This window comes from Sus scrofa, unplaced genomic scaffold (assembly GCF_000003025.6).
Source record: "Sus scrofa isolate TJ Tabasco breed Duroc unplaced genomic scaffold, Sscrofa11.1 Contig659, whole genome shotgun sequence".
Taxonomy (NCBI): Eukaryota; Metazoa; Chordata; class Mammalia; order Artiodactyla; family Suidae; genus Sus; species Sus scrofa.
The window spans coordinates 14701-33685 of record NW_018085279.1 but is presented as its reverse complement, the minus strand read 5'-3'; the positions used below and the strand labels follow the sequence as shown (position 1 = coordinate 33685).

The 18985-nt window shown below is 46.8% G+C and overlaps 1 pseudogene across 1 annotated transcript; it reads right to left on the bottom strand.

Moving 5' to 3' along the window:
- Positions 1–604: 604 nt before the first annotated feature.
- LOC102164606 lies at positions 605–17410 on the bottom strand (annotated as a pseudogene). Its single transcript, XR_002341305.1, has 5 exons — positions 13509–17410; positions 10103–10174; positions 5580–5651; positions 1869–1940; positions 605–1247 (listed from the first exon to the last, which is right to left on the bottom strand). The product of XR_002341305.1 is annotated as a leucine-rich repeat-containing protein 37A-like (transcript).
- Positions 17411–18985: the final 1575 nt, after the last annotated feature.

Here is an 18985-nt window from a genome sequence, read left to right as displayed (position 1 = left end):
TGCACATAGTTTAAGCAGCTAGGAACTCTGCACAGGAGCAGGAAGCAAAGGTCAATTCAGAAGGGAATTTGGGAGTTCCCGCTGTGGCCCAGTGGTTAACAAATCCGACTAGGAACCATGAGGTTGTTGGATCAATCCCTGGCCTTGCTCAGTGGGTTGACGATCCGGCGTTGCCGTGAGCGGACTCGGCTCGGATCCCGCGTTGCTGTGGCTCTGGCGTAGGCTGGCAGCTACAGCTCCGATTAGACCTCTAGCCTGGGAACCTCCCATATGCCGCGGGAGTGGCCCAAGAAATGGCAAAAAGACAAAAAAAAAAAAAGGCAATTTCATGGACCGGCCACATACTGGAGCAGCATCAATGGGATTCCATGACAATGCTAATAATTTGGATGATCTGCTTGGTGCCTTTTGCTGCCCCTGCCAAACACCAGTACGATGGAGAGTAGAGCACTTCACCTCTGAGTTAGACAAGGCTCCTGGCCTCTTTGTACCTTCGTTTCCTCATTTGGAAAATATATACATAAATGGACCTCAAGATGTACTTTCCAGAATTCATACTGGGCTTACGCCCAACTCACCAATAACTGCCTGATTTCTTTTTCCCTTTTTTTTTTTTTTTGGTCCACCCCAGGGCATATGGAGTTCCCAGGCCAGGGATCAGATACGAGCCGCAGTTGTGACTTAGGCAGCAGCGGCAGTAAGGAAGGATCCTTAACCCACTGTGCTGGGCCGGGCTCAAACCTACATCCCAATGCTCCTCCGATGCCGCCAATCCCACTGCTCCACAGCAGGAACACCTGTCTTAGGTTTTGTTTTTTTGTTTTTGTCTTTTGTCTTTTTGTTGTTGTTGTTGTTGTTGTTGTTGCTATTTCTTGGGCCCCTCCCGCAGCATATGGAGGTTCCCAGGCTAGGGGTTGAATCGGAGCTGTAGCCACCGGCCTATGCCAGAGCCACAGCAACTCGGGATCCGAGCCGCGTCTGCAACCTACACCACAGCTCACGGCAACGCCGGATCGTTAACCCACTGAGCAAGGGGCAGGGACCGAACCCGCAACCTCATGGTTCCTAGTCGGATTCGTTAACCACTGCGCCACGACGGGAACTCCCCTGTCTTAGGTTTTAATGCATAGTGTTTTTTACATGTATTCATCTTCTATTTCACTTACAACTTGTGTAAAAACTGCATTCCGTGCCAGGCCTGAAACGTTCCAAAGCTCACTTCTGTGATTAAATTGCAACCAAGATTTCTACAAGACACAAGCACAAGAAGCAAAACATTTATTCTTTCAGAACATTTAACCATTGCCAGTAATTCTAATCTATATATGATGACACATAACCTCAACACCCCCTCCACACTTTAGAGAAACCTCACTGTGGAAGGCATTTGCTTAGGATTCTATATGCGGTGCCTTAGATACCAACCAGCAAATGTTCAATAAACATGTGTGTCAAGTGATTCTTATTTCTCCAGAAAAGGGCAGCGCTCTTGACATTCGGGGCCGGATGATTCTTCGTTGGGGGCTCTCCCGTATACTGCAGGATGTTTAGCGGCACCCCTGGCCTCTGTCCACTGGATGCCAGGAGCGTATCTACAGTTCTGACAACCAAACACAGCTCCAGACATGGCCAGAGGTCACCGGCGTGCAACATCACCCTGGTTCCTGGGGGAGAACCGCTGCTCTATCATGATTCACTCCCATATGCATAATCATTCTCACGTGAATCTTTGCTAGAGACAAAAAAGATTTCCTTCCTAATTTTTGCAGTTAAACTTTTAATGTTTCAAAATGAGTAACACATTCATTTCATTAAACAAATAACTTTTACAAAAATTCCAATATAATGAAGTTCTGTTTGTAACTTACACATATTGCAAAAAGGGTAGTGATTCAAATGTACGTCTCTCAATAGACTGTATCTTATTGCAGGATAAGTCCCTAGGAAAAGCAAAAGGAAAAGAGGGCCTCAGTTAGCTGTTAAGACATCCAATCGAAGGAATAACCAGTAGAGGTCAGAATGAGAACAATGACCAAGCAGCTTTTGCCTAAACTCTAAACCTCAGGAAATGTTATTTGAACCTTCCAGAGCCCCGAACCCTGTCTTTGCCTCTCTGAAGTGTCACACCTTCACGAGCTTCATAAACAAAACATACAACTATAGACCTTGATAGATCTGGGAGGTAATCTTTCCTGAGAGCAGAAGAATTGATTAGATGACCTTTCAGGGTCTCAGCAAATTCCAGATTAGAGCTCAAAGTTTTAATCCCCACATTTAATTATCATTTCTTATATTAAAAGGAATATTCTAACATTTACACCCCTTCCAGTTTCGTTCTGTTTTTCTAGGCCAATTCCATACCTGAAGAAATAAAAGATAGCCTTCTTGGGAGTTCCCATCATGGCTCGGCAGAAACAAATCTGACTAGCATCCCTGGCCTCACGCAGTGGGTTAAGGAGCTGGTATTGCCCTGAGCTATGGTGTAGGTCACAGACATGGCCAGCATCTGGCGTTGCTGTTGCAGCCTGGAGACTTCAGCTCCAGTTCAGCCCTTCCACCCCTAGCCTGGGAACCTCCATATGCCATGGGTGTCGCCCTCAAAATCCAATCCAATCCAATCCAAAGATATCCTTTGATACAACTTGAAAGGAAGGCACTCCTCTCATGAATACGTACCTCCCAGCTAACTCGGTACTATACTTCACCACTAGTCTCTCCCTTTCGAAGCCATCCTGTACACAATCGCCACATTAACTCTACACAAGTGGTTCTCAAATATCAGCATCATTTGTGAACTCACTGAAGACACACATACTCAGCGCTACTCTGGACCAACTGAATCAGTACCTGTGGGGGTGAAGCTTGTGTTTTAACAAGCCTCCAACTGACTGATGCTGCTGCAGGCTAAAGTCTGTTCTAGAGCTCTGCTGCGGGAATGTGATAGGGCCTGTTAGCCTTGGCTTGGCCTCCCAAACCCCAGAGGATCTGGCTCTAATCTCCTACTCTCCCTACTTGGACTCTACAGGTACTCAAAAGTATTTTTCTGTGTTTTGCCTTTCTCCCACTGTCCTTTGCAAGCTTATTCTTCCCAAGATGTCTGATGATACGCAATGGCCCTCTTGGTCCATTTAAACAGCACTGTTTTCGTAACATCTCTCCCGATCCAATTTGAAGTGTTCTCTCCTTCTGTGCTCCAAATCAACTTACAGCTCTCACTCCCATATCCATTTCTTCTTCTTCTACTTCTTCTTTTTTTTTTTTTTTCATCTTTTTGCCTTTTCTAGGGCCGCTCCCACGGCATATGGAGGTTCCCAGGCTAGGGGTCTAATCGGAGCTGTAGCCACTGGCCTACGACAGAGCCACAGCAACACGGGGTCCGAGCCAACTCTGCAACCTACACCACAGCTCACAGCAACGCCGGATCCTGAACCCGCTGAGCAAGGACAGCGATCGAACCGGCAACCTCATGGTTCCTAGTCAGGTTCGTTTCCACTGCGCCACAATGAGAACTCCTCCATTTCCTCTTTTTAAGATAGCCATTTTTGCATCCCATTTCCTCTGAGCATAAACACCGTAAAGTATGGACTGGATCATGCTCGTGTGCACTATCTTGGCTGCACTTGCGGCACATGGAATTCCCAGGCTAGGGGTCTAACTGGAGCTGCAGCTGCCGACCTACACCACAGCCACAGCAACGTCAGATCCTAGCCGAGTCTTCAACCTACACTACAGCTCATGGCAACGCTGGATCCTTGACCTACCCAGTAAGGCCAGGGATCGAACCTGCAACCTCATGGTTCCCAGTCAGATTCCTTTCTGCCGTGCCACAACGGAAACTCCTTGTCTGTCATTTCTCAAGGCAATGCATGGACATAAAGCAAACTCTAATATTTACAACATAAACAAATACCTGGGGGGAAAAGTACGAGAAATAGGAGGGAAATGACTGTTTTAAAAGAGGTGTGCTTTTATTACTTCATGGTTCCCAGGGGAAAAAGTAAGAGAAATAGGAGGGAAATGACTGTTTTAAAAGAGGTGTGCTTTTATTACTTCATGGTTCCCGCTTTTGTGCCTCTACAGCGCTCTGTCATCCATCCGGTGCTTGTGTCCTGTGGTTCGCACTCACATGTTTATGTTTCCTAGGAGATCGTGAGTTGCTAGAAGGAATCCTGTCTTCCCCACCTTTATGTTTACCACACGAGGCACAGTGCTTGACGTATTCTTTTTTAGATTTTTTATGGACTGGTATTTTTTGAATGAAATAGAACACTTAGGCTAACATGAAATCATCAGCTTATGAAGCATTTCACAGTAGAAGTAATGAAGGGCCTAATCCACTGAGCAGTTATCAGACTTGTTTTTCTCCAAACTATATTTGAAAGGCTTGGAGCCCAGATGGCAGAGGCACTCAACAAGACGCATACAAAAGTGGTTGTATTCCCTGGTTGCCCCTTAAGGCCTCAAAGGTTTGATCATTCAAAGAACTATTCGTAAGGCCACAGGAGGCTTTGTATACCCATTCCATTCACTTAAGCCTTCTGTATTTGCAAGAAGAACCTAGTTGCTAAAGAGCATCATTCCTTAGCTTACTAATGATTAATGACATAGACAGCTGTGGATGCTGTGGACAAATGACACAACCTGAGCTTTTATAGCCAAGAACACAGTACCTCTTTACCTCTAAATAAACAGAAATACGATACAAGCATTTTCTCCTCGACAAAGAGGCTAGAGAAACACTCATTTTTACTTAGTGAAGTGAGGGGCACTTCTGATATGCTTCTTTAGGGTAACCATATCACTTACCCATCACCTGAAACATTTTTAATATTGGTATAATAATTCCTGTATTGAAATCCTCCACACCAGTCTGTCCTTCGTAACTTAATGTGTTCTTGACAATAGCATTTACATAATCCACCTGCTTAAATATTTAAAAGTTAATTTAGGTTAAATTCCCAAAATTATGAGTTCGTGGCATTTGGATTAATCTAAGTGTTCTGTATTTTCTTGTCCTATGGGTGACTATTTGAGGATAACCTTAATTCCGCTTGTTTTACTCAACTAACTTTTTCAAACCTTTTCTATAAAAGCCAGAGGGTACATATTTAGGATTTGCCTTCCACATACAGTTTGTTGCATATTTTTCTTTGTTTCTCTCTCTCCTGTTTTCATTTCCAGGCCTTTAAAAATCATCCTCAACTTATGGACTGTATCACAGTGGACCATGGGCCAGATTTGATCCATGGATCACAAACTCAATATAAGTGGATGATAGAGGAACACTTCTAAGGGTCCTGTGCGTGTCTATAAGGGCTCAGACCTCATTACCACCCTTCCTCTACAACTAAAGGGTGTTGTTCTATATATATCTCATCTCGATCATTTAAAAAATTTAAATGAACGGGAGACATTTAAGTAGAGATGGGCTGGGGCCCTACACAGACTTATAAAATTGTAGATTTTATTGCTTGTAGAAACTGTAGAGATTATCTAACTTGAACCCGTCAGTCACTTTATACAGAATCGACTGTCTAGATAAGAACTCAGAAGAAAATAGGATTAACTAATTAACTTACAAATACCGGAGGGACAGCAAGCCTTCAAATGAATCCTTATGTAACTCCGTCAAAGCATTATCCCTGAGAATTCTGAAATGAAAAGGTTATTTCTGAATCAAAATGCAAACCAACCACAACTATTTATTTACTACATAGGACTAACGCCCAGATGTGGGGAAAACCTGGGCAAGGGAGCCACCTAAACATCCTAAATCTTGTTTTTAATTTATTATCATTATTTTTTAAACTTTATGGCCACACCCAGGCTAGGGACTGAATCTGAGTGGCAGCTGCAACCTATGCTGCAGCTGCATCAAATATCAGATCCTTTAACCCACTGTGCCTGGCCAGGGATCAAACCCTTGCCTCTATAGAGACCTGAGCCCCTGCAGTTGGATTCTTAACCCACTGTGCCACAGCAGGAACTCCCGCCCCAATTCCTTTAATGATTTTTATGTTTTCCTTTATAATCGATTTACAGTGGTCTGTCAATTTCTACTGTACAGCAAAGTGAACCAGTCATACATCTATATATTCTTTTTCTCACATTATCCTCCATCAGGCTCTAGCACAACCCAATTCTTATTTAATTTAGGGATGGTGATCTCTGCTCTGTCTTAATTTATTTTCTTTTTAAATTTTGACCGTACCCACAAGCATGTGGAAGTTCTCGGGCCAGGGATCAAACCCGCACCACGGCTGTAATCAGAACCACAGCAGTGGTGACATCAGATCCTTCACTGCTAGGCCACCAGGGAACTCTCTGCTCTGTTTTCATTTAAACCTTTCTTCTCGCGCCCTCCTTTTGTGTCCATCTCTCCCTCCCTCTCTCTCTGTCTCTCTCTCTCACACACACACACACACACACACACACATCCACTCTTCCCACCAAATCATATAGTTAATGTCTACCCTTTAGATCACAAAGTCTCTATCAGTGGCATCTGAGTGGCATCAATGTTGCAGAGCTGCCCTTCCCTTCTCTTCCCAAACCTTATTAGGAAGCCCCTCACAGGACTCTGTGAAGGTTGCATATGAAGTCCTTTGATTTTTCTCCCACATTAAATTTGTTTTGTTTTGTTTTGCCTTTTTTTAGGGCCACACCCACAGCATATGGAGGTTCCCAGGCTAGGGCTCTAAGGAGAACTATAGCTACCGGCCTACACCACAGCCACAGCAACGTGGGATCTGAGCCATGTCTGTGACCTACACCACAGCTCACAGACACACCGGATCCTTAACCCACCGAGTGAGGCCAGGGACCAAACCCACAACCTCATGGTTCCTGGTCAGATTCGTTTCTGCTGGGCCACGATGGGAATGCCCTAAATTTTTTAAAAATACTAAAATGTGGGAGTTCCCATCCTGGCTCAGCGATCAGCCAACCCAACTAGCATCCATGAGGACCTGGGTTCAATCCCTGGCCTCACTCAGTGGGTTAAAATGTGCCTAAAATATACAGAACTGTTCCGTTTAATAGTCATAAAACAAATCCTCATGTAACACCACTCATGTCAAGAAAGAATACCACCAGCATCCCTGCTTTTCTCTATATTTTAACTTCTTATACAACGAAAATTTTACATATATGTATAAAATCTCAATCTTTTGAGACAAGAATCTCTCGAGAATTTCATAAAAGCAATGGTCCTTTTCCCTAGAAAACCGAACTTTCTTGCATACATGCAAAGATATGCATGCAATTTCCATTTGTGGATTATCCTTTTATGGCAGAGGTCTGGGAATTGAGTCGACTGAATTCAGAGGGCCACACTTGGATGGGAAATCAAATTACATCTCGATTTTCACAAATCTCTAACTAAAATGAGCATTTCCTTCTACTGTGAATATAGGCAACAAACCACAGTAGATAGCAACATGGTGAATTTGGTCCCCAGTAGAAATCACAGATCATTTCGTATCACACATTTGCTGCACATTTTTTTTTTTTTTTTTTTTTACACACATCCTAATGAATATGTCAACAGTTACATGTACCGGTGCATGTAATGAACCCAAAACACAGTGGCTTTGAAGTAAATGGTGGCCTAGTGGTTCAACATAAGAGCTCAGGGTTCCAAGGCCTTGGTTCAAATGTTGGCTCCTTCACTTTATAAAAAGAGAGATCTTAGCCAACATGCCTCATTTCGCCAAGACTCAACTTCTTCATGGGGATCATAACACCGTCCCCCACACGGTGGTTGTGAGGAGTAAATGAACCAGAGCCACATAATGGGCTTAGGACCCTGTCCAGCACCGTCAACAGTCCCACACATGCAGCTCCCACTACTATTACTACTTCCCAACGATGCAAAGCTTCTACGAAGTGAGCTCTTTTTCCTGATGCTATGTGCATGCCAGAGAAACCAAATTAACCTCAGGAAGCTTACTACCTTTAATTCCTGATTGCACACGTGTCCCGTCCTCCCCCCTCCCACCCCCGCAAGACTCTCATCCGCTCAATTCCTCTGTTAATACTTCCCTTGCACATGCCTTGAAATATCATTTCTTCTCATCACTGCCTGGCAGTTACAATAGTTATTAGACCTATCACTATATCTTGGTCTTTGAGTTAAGAGAAGCGTATTTATTGCTATAACATTAATTTTTTTTTTTTGGTCTTTTTTTCTTTTTTCTTAGGCCACATCCATGGCACATGGAGGTTCCCAGGCTAGGGTTAAAGTGGAGCTGCTGGCCTACGCCACAGTCACGGCAACGCAGGATCTGAGCCACATCTGCACCCTACACCACAGCTCACGGCGGCAACGCCAGATCCTTAACCCACTGAGCAAGGCCAGGGGTCGAACCTGCATCCTCATGGATGCTAGTCAGATTTGGTTAGCCACGACAGGAGCTCCTATGTCATTAATTTAAAAAATATGCTGAAAACCCACTTCAATATAATTGGTTTCCTTTGTTTTTCCATATTCTTTAACTCATTATAATTTATTTTTTTATAAAAATGCATTGTCTCACTAAGTGAAGTCAGCCATATAATGAGACACCAACATCAAATGCTTTCACTGACATGTGGAATTTGAAAAAAGGACAGACTGAACTTCTTTGCCGCACAGATGCTGACTCACAGACATTGAAAAACCTATGGTCTCCGGAGGAGACAGTTTGGGGGGTGGGGGGATGTGCTTGGGTTATGGGATGGAGATCCTGTGAAATTGGATTGTTATGATCATTACATTTTTAAAAAATGCATTGTCTCAGTTCTGTAAGTGAGAAGTCTGAGATCAAGGTGTTGGCAGGGACATGCCTCTCTGAAGTTCCTAGGGAAGGATCTGTTCCAGGCCCCTCTCCTAATTTCTCATAGTTCTTTGACTCCTGGTAGCATAACTCCAATGTTCATGGGGGTTTGTTTGTTTCTTTGTCTTTGTAGGGCGGCACCCATGGCATATGTAAATTCCCAAGCTAGCGGTTGAATCAGAGCTGCAGCTGCCAGCCGCAGCCACAGCCACAGCCGCAGCCACCGCAACGCCAGTTCGGAGCTGCGTCTGTGACCTACACCATAGCTTAAGGCAATGCCAGCGCCTTAACCCACTGAGTAAGGCCAGGGATCAAACCTGCATCCTCATGGATACTAGTCAGGTGTGTTACTGCTGAGCCACAATGGGAACTCCCTGACTTATACATTGAAAAGCATTATCCCAAGAACACAGCTTCTATAGATTGCCAAAGAGGTATATGTGGGGACTGGGCATAAGTTAAGAATTCCTTCCCTGGGGAACCGGTGACCCCAAGTTAGGAACCTCTGTTTGTAAGGTATAAACCTCAAGCTGACTTAGAAACCCTCAAACCTTACGAGATTCATGTCATAGTGTATCAACTCCCAAACACATGCTTTTTAAATATTTTTAAATTTCAATTTAAAAAAATATGTAACATATATGCTCACCTGGCTCAAAAGTCCAAAGGTATCTAGTACACAGTCCAAAGTTTTTCTCTTACCCCTCACCCTCAGTCTACCAGCCTGCTCCACTCCCCAGAGGAAACTAACATTATCTATTTCTTGTGCCAAAGGACTTTCATTTTTCTTACAAGTTTGAAAAAATCTCCAAGTCAGATACTATCATGGACAATAAAAACTACATATAATATCTAGGAAATCCATAAATTACAAAAAAAAAATTGGAGTTCCCATTGTGGCTCAGCAGGTTAAGAACCCATCATACTGTCTGTGAGGATAAGGGTTTGATTCCTGACTCTGCTCAGTGGGTTGAGGATCCAGCATAATTGTGAGCTGCGTGTAGGTCGCAGATACACCTCAGATCCCCTGTTGCTGTGGTGTAAGCATGCGGCTGCAGCTCCAATTCAACCCCTGGCCTGGGAACTTCCATATGCTGCGGGTATGACCCTCCCCCCCCAAAAAAAGACAAAAAATAAATGAATAAACATAGAATTTCAATCAATATGTTGCTTTGGAATATGGAGAGGGAAATACTTTTCTCACAGGTACTGACCTCAAAATTCTGGACCAAGAAGGATCTTACAACCTAAGATTTTATAATCATATTTGGAGAGAATATACTCACAGTTTCTCAACCCAACGGAATCCCTTCCATGTGTTTCCATCAATGTAAGAAATAGAGTTTCCTTGGAAATCTCTGTGAAGAAACACAGTTCATAACTTTAATAGGCAGCAATAGAATAAAGAGAATAAGTAAGAGACTCATGGCCACCTTGGGGGACTATTCCAATGCAGAAAAGACCAGCTTTCCAATTTCGCGGCTTATCATCTTCCACGTGGGCACAATGAATAAAGATGCAATTTGAGGCCACTGGCACAAACAATGAGGCATTACCTCAGAACCTGACTTCCTGGCTGTCCAATTTCTTGGATAGATAATGCCAATTACTCTGAATGTAAGTACTTTTCCCCCAAAAATCATTTAAAATGACTCCCCTGGGAGTTCCCATCGGGCTCAGCAGAAACCAATCCGACTAGTATCCATGAGGAGGCAGGTTCCATCCCTGGCCTTGCTCAGTGGGTTAAGGATCCCACATTGCCATGGGCCATGGTGTACATGGCAGACACGGCTCGGGCTCGTGTCTGGTGTTGCTGTGGCTGTGGCATAGGCAACTGTAGCCCTGATTCGACCCCTAGCCTGGGAACTTCCATATGCCACGGATGTGGCCCTAAAAAGCAAAATAAATAACTAGATAACTCCTTCTGCAAATCAATGAGAAAAATGGCAACAACTTATCATTATCAGCAAAATAAAGAAATCCTAAGTCAGGCAACATCAAAGCTTTGGCTCAGTGGCCTCTGACTCTCTCCAGGCGTTCGAAGGGTAAAGGCAATTAGAAATTAGAGGGACCAGTATGGACATCTCTCTTAGACACATTGCATAGGAAAAAGCACAGTGACCAAGGAGCAAAGTTATGACCTCACTGGGGAAAAATGCAAAGGAAAGAAACTGGAAGGAAAGACATACATCAAAACAGTAGTAGGACTTTTCTTATGCATGGGGTGGGATTTGCACAAATTTATAGACTTCGGTGATTTTTTTTTTTAAACCGGTGAGAATGTATCCATGAATCAGACATGTTTAAATGAAGCTATTAAGGGAGTTCCCATCATGGCTCAGCGGAATCCAATCTGACTGGCATCCATGAGGACACAGGTTCGGATCCCTGGCCTTGCTCAGTGGGTTAAAGATCCGGCATTGCTGTGAGCTGTCATGCAGGTCGAAGACGTGGCTTGGACCTTGTGTTGCTGTGGCTGTGGCATAGCCGGCACCTGCAGCTCCAATTCAGCCCTAGTCTGGAGACCTCCATATGCCAAGGGTGCGGCCCTAAAAAGCCAAAAAAAAAAAAAAATTTTTTTTAAAGAAGCTATTAAATACCTGAAGTTCAGTTTCAACCACTTATGACTCTGAATCTTCACTTTAGCTTTGTCCTCTTCCCTCAGCAACAGCATAACTATGCAGTTTATGTGCACATTTTTCAGGGGGTCAGAAACAAGTCAAAACAGATGCCTGTATGCCCATCTGCCTAGGGGACATCTCCACTCAAACAGAAGCCTTCTCATTGCCTTATGCTCACCAGTAAAAGAGGCCGATGACTCCACTCATCTCCCTCAAACTAGTTCTCCTTCCAAACGGCTGTGTTTCCACCTGTTATACCATCCCTCGCATCAACATTCGAGATTTTTCTCTTTCCTGTACCCCACCCCCACTCCAGTCACCTGCTAAATCCTGTCAGTTCTTTTGTCGTGCTCTCAGCATTTCCTGTCTACTCACTCCTATCACAACCACTCCAACTTCTCACTTTACTCCTCGATTTCACTGGAGCATTCAGTTTGGTCTCCCTGAATTCAACTTTTCCCCTCCACATCACTCTGTATGTGGCATCTAATATAATCCTCTTGTTTCAATCATCTGTGCCTCTTGCTTTATTAAGAACTTTCAGGGGCTTCCATGTCTTAGAGCGTTACCTTCCAAACCTCCGTGGCTGACAGTCAGGGTTTTCCATAATCCTATTTTTCACTGTTGCCTAATCCAATTCTGGGCAGCCAGACGGATCTATTACGTCCTGATCATTCCTACAGCCACACCTTTGCCGAAACTGTACCCCCTATTTTTCCTCTAACAAATCACAGCTAATCTTTAAGTCCCAGCTAACGTTTCAGCTTATCCAGGCAGCTTTCCTTGACTTCCGCACCCCAGGGATGACAGGTTCTTGTGAGTTACAGCACCTTTCTATAGCTCTTCCAATACTTCATTATATATCACCTCCCTTTAAAGGCATAATCCTTTGCTTCCCACATTATCATTGTCCTGTTCTGGAGACAATGCTATACTTCTGTGGCTCTCACAGTATTCAGCCCTGAATTAGGCACAACATGGGTACTATCTATAGAAAGCCAGGTGACAAAGATGAGTTCTAGACATAACTGATGGACTGAATAATAAAAGCTAACAATCAGGAGTTCTCTTTGGCGTTCAGCGGTTAATGAACCCGACTAGGACCCATGAGGATGCGTGTTCGATCCCTGACCCCGATCAGTGGGTTAAGGATCCGGCGTTGCTGTGAGCTGTGGGGTAGGTTGCAGACATGACTCAGATCCCGTGTTGCTGGGGCTGTGGCACAGGTCAACAGCTGGAGCTCTGATTCGACCCTTAGCCTGGGAATTTCCATGTGCTGCGGATGCAACTCTTAAGAAAAAAAAAAAAAAAAAGCTAACAATCAAATATATGCTAGGCACTGATATAAAAGATTTACCTGCATTAACTCATCTAAATCTCCCAATAATTCTGTGAGATGGTGACTATCATAATTCCCATTTTACAGATGAGGAAATTAAGTCACAAAGCTAATAAATGACAGATCTGGGTTCCAACCCACAAAGTCTGGTTCCAGAATCTCCATTTTGTTGTATTATCACCAATAAGATGGGGAAGGGACACGTTGCTGTAAAGAGGATGGAGCAAAGGCAGGAGAAGAGCAGATGTTAACTAAATAATGGGGTAAAAAAATGGAGAATGAAAAAGGATAAGGGCAATTATATGCAATAGACAGGAGAAGAGGGAACAACAGTGAAAAGAAAGAAAATACAGAATCACTGACAAACAAAAAGTAATAACAACAGAAAATCAGTCAACACGGGTTGGGGAGATGAGGAAGACCTTTAAGAGAGGCTGCCGGAGTTCCCGTCATGGCTCAGTGGTTAATGAATCCAACTGGGAACCATGAGGTTGCGGGTTCCAACCCTGGCCTCGCTCAGTGGATCAAGGATCCGCGTTGCCGTGAGCTGTGGTGTAGGTCACAGACGCGGCTCGGATCCCACGTTGCTGTGGCTGTGGTGTTGGGTGGCAGCTACTGCTCCGATTCCACCCCTAGCCTGGGAACTTCCATATGTTGTGGATGCAGTCCAAAAAAAAAGAAAGACAGAAGACAAAAAAAAGAAAAAAAAAAAAAAAAAAAAGCAATTCTTACAAGACGGTGAAGGTGTGGTTGTAGCTGTTGGGCCCTAGACAGGCACACTGCGGAGCCTCTGATTTGGGCTGAGACCAGTACACGACAGCGTCTCGTTTCTGCAGGTACAGAGCTCACATATGTCGATGGCATTCTGTTCCGACTGCGCCTTTTCTGGGGCATATTTTGCAGAATGCACCACTGAAGACTGAGTAGAAGGAAGAATTGTCTCAGTTGATCCTGGTTGAGAAGTTATGCTAACAGGTGGAGCTGTGTGTCGAGTCAGGCCTGGGTAAGGAAGTGTCCCTGCAGGGTATCCTGGCAGGGGAGATGTCGTCTCTTGCAGGACTGTAGAAGGTCCAGCCTCTGCAGGAGGGCGTAGAGTGGTGGTAGGCCCTTGACCTTGATCCTTACTTGGATTTGGAACTGTGGCCTCCTGAGGCAATGGCTCTGGAGGCTGAGGTGGGGGCTCTTGCCCGGTTGGAGAAGGTTCAGCCTCCACACTGGATCCTGGAGTTAGAGTAAGTTCCACGTCCACAGGTTGAACTGTGACTCGGGTCCGGTCTGGATGTGGAGGTATGGCCTCAGGGTGTTCTAAAGGGGGAGCTGCAGCCTGCTGCAGGCCTGTAGAATGTTCGGCCTCCGTGGTGGGTTCTGGAGTTACGGTAGGCTCCTGGTGCACAGGCTCAGCTGTGACACTGGCTGACGGTGGATGCTCAGCCTGACCCTGATTTGGTGTTAGAACTGTTTGGCTCTGACTCACTGGAGGCTGGGTTAGGGTCTCCTGCATGGGTGGAGAAGGTCATTCTCCTTGGTGGGTTCTGCACGTATGGTAAGCTCCAGGTCCAAAGGCTGAACGGTGACCTCAGTCAAGGTTGAATCCTGAGCCTGAACCTGCTCTGGACGTGGAAGCGTCGCCTCAGGGGGGTTGGGAGGGGGAGTTGCAGAGTGTTCAACCTCTGTAGTAGGTTCTGGAGTTACAGTAAGCACCACGTCAAAAGGCTGAACTGGGATTGTGGACGACGTTGGATACGGAGCTTGATCCGGACCTGGAGCGGCATTTGTCACAGACTGATACAATGGAGGCTGGGCTACAACCTCTTTAGGTGGCTCCAGACTTTGAGCTGGGGTCTCTTGCATCGCTGTAGAAGGTTCATCCTCCTTAGTGGGTTCTGCCCTTAAGGTAAGTTCCAGGTCCAAAGGTTGAACTGTGAATTCAGTCAGGTATGGATGCTGAGCCTGCAGCTGCTCTGGACGGGGAAGTGTTGCCTCAAGGTATGTTGGAGGAGCTGTCGTCTGCTGCAGGGTGCTACCGTCTGCTGCAATAGCTTCTGGAGGTTTAACTGTGACACTCGCTGAGCTTGATCCTGTCCTAGTGTCGGAACTGTCATCTCAGAATGCACTGGAGTTTGTGCCTCAACCTCCTTAGGTGGCTCTGGAGGCTGAGACTGGGCCTCCTGCTGGGCTGGAGAAGGTTCCGTCTCTTCAAGGGGCTCCAAAGTTTCCTGCTGGGTGGGAGATTCTACATCCTCATGGGACTGCAGAACCTCAGGAAGGGTCCCTTGAGGGACTAAAAATGGCTCCGCCTTCTCAGGAGGCTCTGACGGCTGAGCCTGAAGCTCCTGCTGTGTGGGAGAAGGTTCTACCTCCTTAGGGGGCTCAGGAGATACAGCTGGCTCCCCCAGGGGAACCGGAGACTGAGCTGGAGCCTCCTCCTGGACTGAAGGAAGCTCCACTCCCCCAGGGGGACCTAGAGTCTGAGCAGGGGCCTCCTGCTGCACGGGAGAGGTTTCAACCTCCTTAATGGGCTCTAGAGTTAAGACAAGTGCCGGATCCACAGGATTGGCAGTGACACTGGGTAAGTTTGAATGCTGAGCGTGATGGTGACTTGGAGGGGAAACTGTCACTTCGTGATGCTCCACAGGTTGAGCTGGCTGTTCCTGTTGAGGCGGAGGAGATTCCGCCTCCCCAGAAGCTGGCTCTGGAGGCTGAGCTGCTTGCTCCTGCAGGGTTGCAGAAGGTTCTACCTCCTCTGCAGAGAGAGCTGGGGTCTCTTCCTCGGTTGGAGGTGTTTCAGCTTGTTCCAAAGACTCTGAAAGCTGAGCTGGGCTCTGCTGCTGGGTTGGAAAGTGTTCATCTTCCCCAGGAAGCTCAGAAGGCGGAGCTGGTTGCTCCGGCTCACTCAAAGGCTCAACCTCCTCTGGAGGCTCTGGAGGCTTCTCTGAGGTCTCCTGCTGGGTTGGAGAAAGTTCCACCTCCTCAGGAGGCTCGACAGGCTGAGCCAGGGCCTCCTGCTGGACTGGAGTAGACTCAGTTTCCTTAGTAGGCTCTGGAGTAATCGTAAGCCCCAAATCTAGAGGCTGAAGTGTCACAGTGGGCAAGAGTGAATGAACGGGATGAGGTGGATGATGCGGAGCTTCTGGCTCTTCACTTGCTGGCTTTTGAAGTACATCCTGGGTAGGGAACCCTGGAGCATGAGCTGGGGACGCTAGCTGGACCTCCTCAGGGCGCTCTGGAGGCTGCGATGGGGACTCCAGGACTGGAGGCTGAGGTAAGGCCTCCTGCTGGACTGGAGCAGGTTCAAACTCTTTAGTGACCTCTGGGGTTATGGTAAGGGCCAGATCCAGAGGTGCACCAGTGATGTTGTGCAAGTCCGACTGCTGAGTTTCATTTACCCTAAAATGTACTGAGGGTTGAACTCCAGCCTCCTTCATTGTCTCTGAAGCCTCCGCTAGGGCCTCCTCCACTTCCTCAGGAGCCTCTGAAGGCTGAAATAGAGGCTCCTGCTCAAGCAGAGGGGACTCTACCTCTTCGGTGGGCTGTGGATGCTGAGCAGGGGCCTCTTTCTGGGCTGAGGATTCAACCTCCCCAGTGGGCTCAGGAGGTTGAGCTTGGCTCTCTACAAAAGCTGTAGGGAGGTTATCCTCAGGATAAAACACGTTCGTACTGGGATCTAAATAATCATCCTCCAACTCTTCTAGTTGCTGACTTTTTTCAGATTGGCCCCTGTTGCCGACAACAACTTTGGCAAGCTGTCGATGCCGAAACAGATCTTTCTTCAAGTTGGTGGGTGAAACAATGAGTCTTGTTGGCTTTGAACTCTTACTGCCTAGAGGCGGAACAAGTATTTCAAATACCTGGTGATCTTCAGCCTGATCTGGATCTATCCCTTCCGTCTTACTTTTGAGTAGAGGCAGAACTAAGTCCTGATTCTGACCCCAACCCAGCACTTGAGGAACCTCTGGCAGATTTGGATGCGGGGTTAGCCTGGCATTCAGATCCTGGGGTTCCACAGAAAAGTGATCTGGCCCTGCGGGCAACTCACCAACCGAATCCCAGGCCGGGTCTGGAACCAAAGTCTCAGCTAACGCCGGATTGGGCGGCGCGAACATCTCGTCTGGAGAGAAGGCCGGCAAGTAATCAAAGCCCCCTGGCTCGGCCCCGGGTGGAAGCACCGGGGGCAGTTCCGGTGAGCGTTCAGAGAAGTGGGAAAGCCAGGGCTCGGTGAGACCTCGGGGGTCGGAGGTCAAGGGGACATGGTCCAGGACCCAGTCCGAAGCCTGAGCTACCTGGACCAGAAGCCACCACGGTTGCCACGAAAGGAGCAACCATGGGAAACAAAGGTAAACGCGAGACATGATAGGACGTTCCCTGAGCGGGAGCTGAACCAATAAGGCAGCAGAACGAAGCGCACGGGCACGGTTAGCAACCACGTGCCCCTCCCCCGCCTCACGTCACACAGCTTAGCCCCGCCCTCCGGTGACACGCCCCCCCAGCCCCGCCCCCCTTAGTTCGGTTCCCTTTGGCTACGTCCCTTTAGCTCCACCCCCTTGATTAGGTTCAGGTGGGGAACCAACCAATCTGCGCCTCAGGAGTGAGCATTTTTCCCAGCGTCACCAGAACCCGCCCCTTGCAAAGGCAACAATTACCTCCTGCCCAGCCCTCTCCCCAACCCCTTGCCCCACCCCGCCCCGCGGTGCCACCCCTCCCATCCGCCCCACCCCCACCCCCCACAACTGGGCGGTATTTGGGCGCCAGACACCAGTGGCGCCGGACTCCAGAGGCCCAGGGGGGGCGGGAGGGAAGGTGCAGAGCTTCCCAAGAAAGCCACAGGGGGGCCTGGCATTCCAGGAAACTCAAAAACACAAGTCCATTTCAACTCTTCCTCCTCAAAGCTGAAATCGGAGAGACAGTCTTCCTCCCCTTGGCCACACTGCTTCCAAGAGAAGTAGTTGACCTGCAAAATGAGCACCAGTCAGGGGAGCAGGAGGGGAACACACCTTACAGTTAGCTATTCCAAAATGATGCCATGTCCTCTAAACTCAGTATCCATGTGTGATTACCAATTCACCACTGTATTTTATTTATTTTATTTTGTTTTATTGCTTTGTAGGGTCATACCAAGGACATATGGAGGTTCCCAGGCTAGGGGTCCAATCGGAGCTGTAGCTGCCAGCCTACGCCATAGCTACAGCAACGTGGGATCCAAGCCATGTTTGCGACCTACACCACAGCTCATGGCAACGCCGGAGCTTTAATCCACTGAGTGAGACCACGGATGGAACCCGCAACCTCACGGTTCCTAGTCGGATTTGTTTCCCCTGCGCCACCACGGGACCTCCCTAATTCACCAATGTATTATTAGGGGTGCCACTGAATCCGTGATGACGCCAAAATCTCTCTAAGAGGGGTTTGCGGGCTGGGCAATTCATTCTGGGAAAGAGTCTAAAACCAAGTGAATGGCCCTTTACATTATTCGCCTGGGAAAACTTCCCCATCCACTTGTCTCAACCCAGCCATTAACCTAGAAAAAACTTACACTGCCGCTATTCAGAGGGCTACTGTGTGTGCACACATGAAGACACTTAAGATGTCAAGTCGGCACGATAAGTAAGTTTCTGGAAAAGCGGTAACTAGCACCCAGGTTACTTCCTTCACAGCCCTTTTAATAATCTATTTAAGTTTCGTCCTTTTTACTTGTCTGGTGCAACGTCTAACAGCTAAACTCCGAGAGAGGAGTGTCACCTTATTCCCGCTGTCTAGCACACAATGGTTTTGTTTTTGTTTTGTTTTGTAGTGTTTTAGGGCTGCACTCGCAGCAGATGGAAGTTCCCAGGCTAGGGGTCTAATCAGAACTGTAGCTGCCAGCCTACACCACAGCCATTGCAATGCCAGATCCGAGCCACAGCTGCGACCTACACCACAGCTCATGGCAATTCCAGATCCTTATCCACTGCGCAAGCCAGGGGTGGAACCCACATCCCATGCATGCTCGTCAGGTTCGTTACTGCTGAGCCACAACAGGGACTCCACACTCAAAATGGTTTTTAAATGGAATTGATTGGCCTCATTTAGGAATGGATCTGCTATTATAATCAGGTTTTGGAAATCTTTAGCATCAATACTGAATCCTTTCCTCTCACATTTTACATTATTAAAGCCCAAACTGGATATGTTTGACAGTTCCTTGACTGATTTGATTAAAACTGAATTACTTA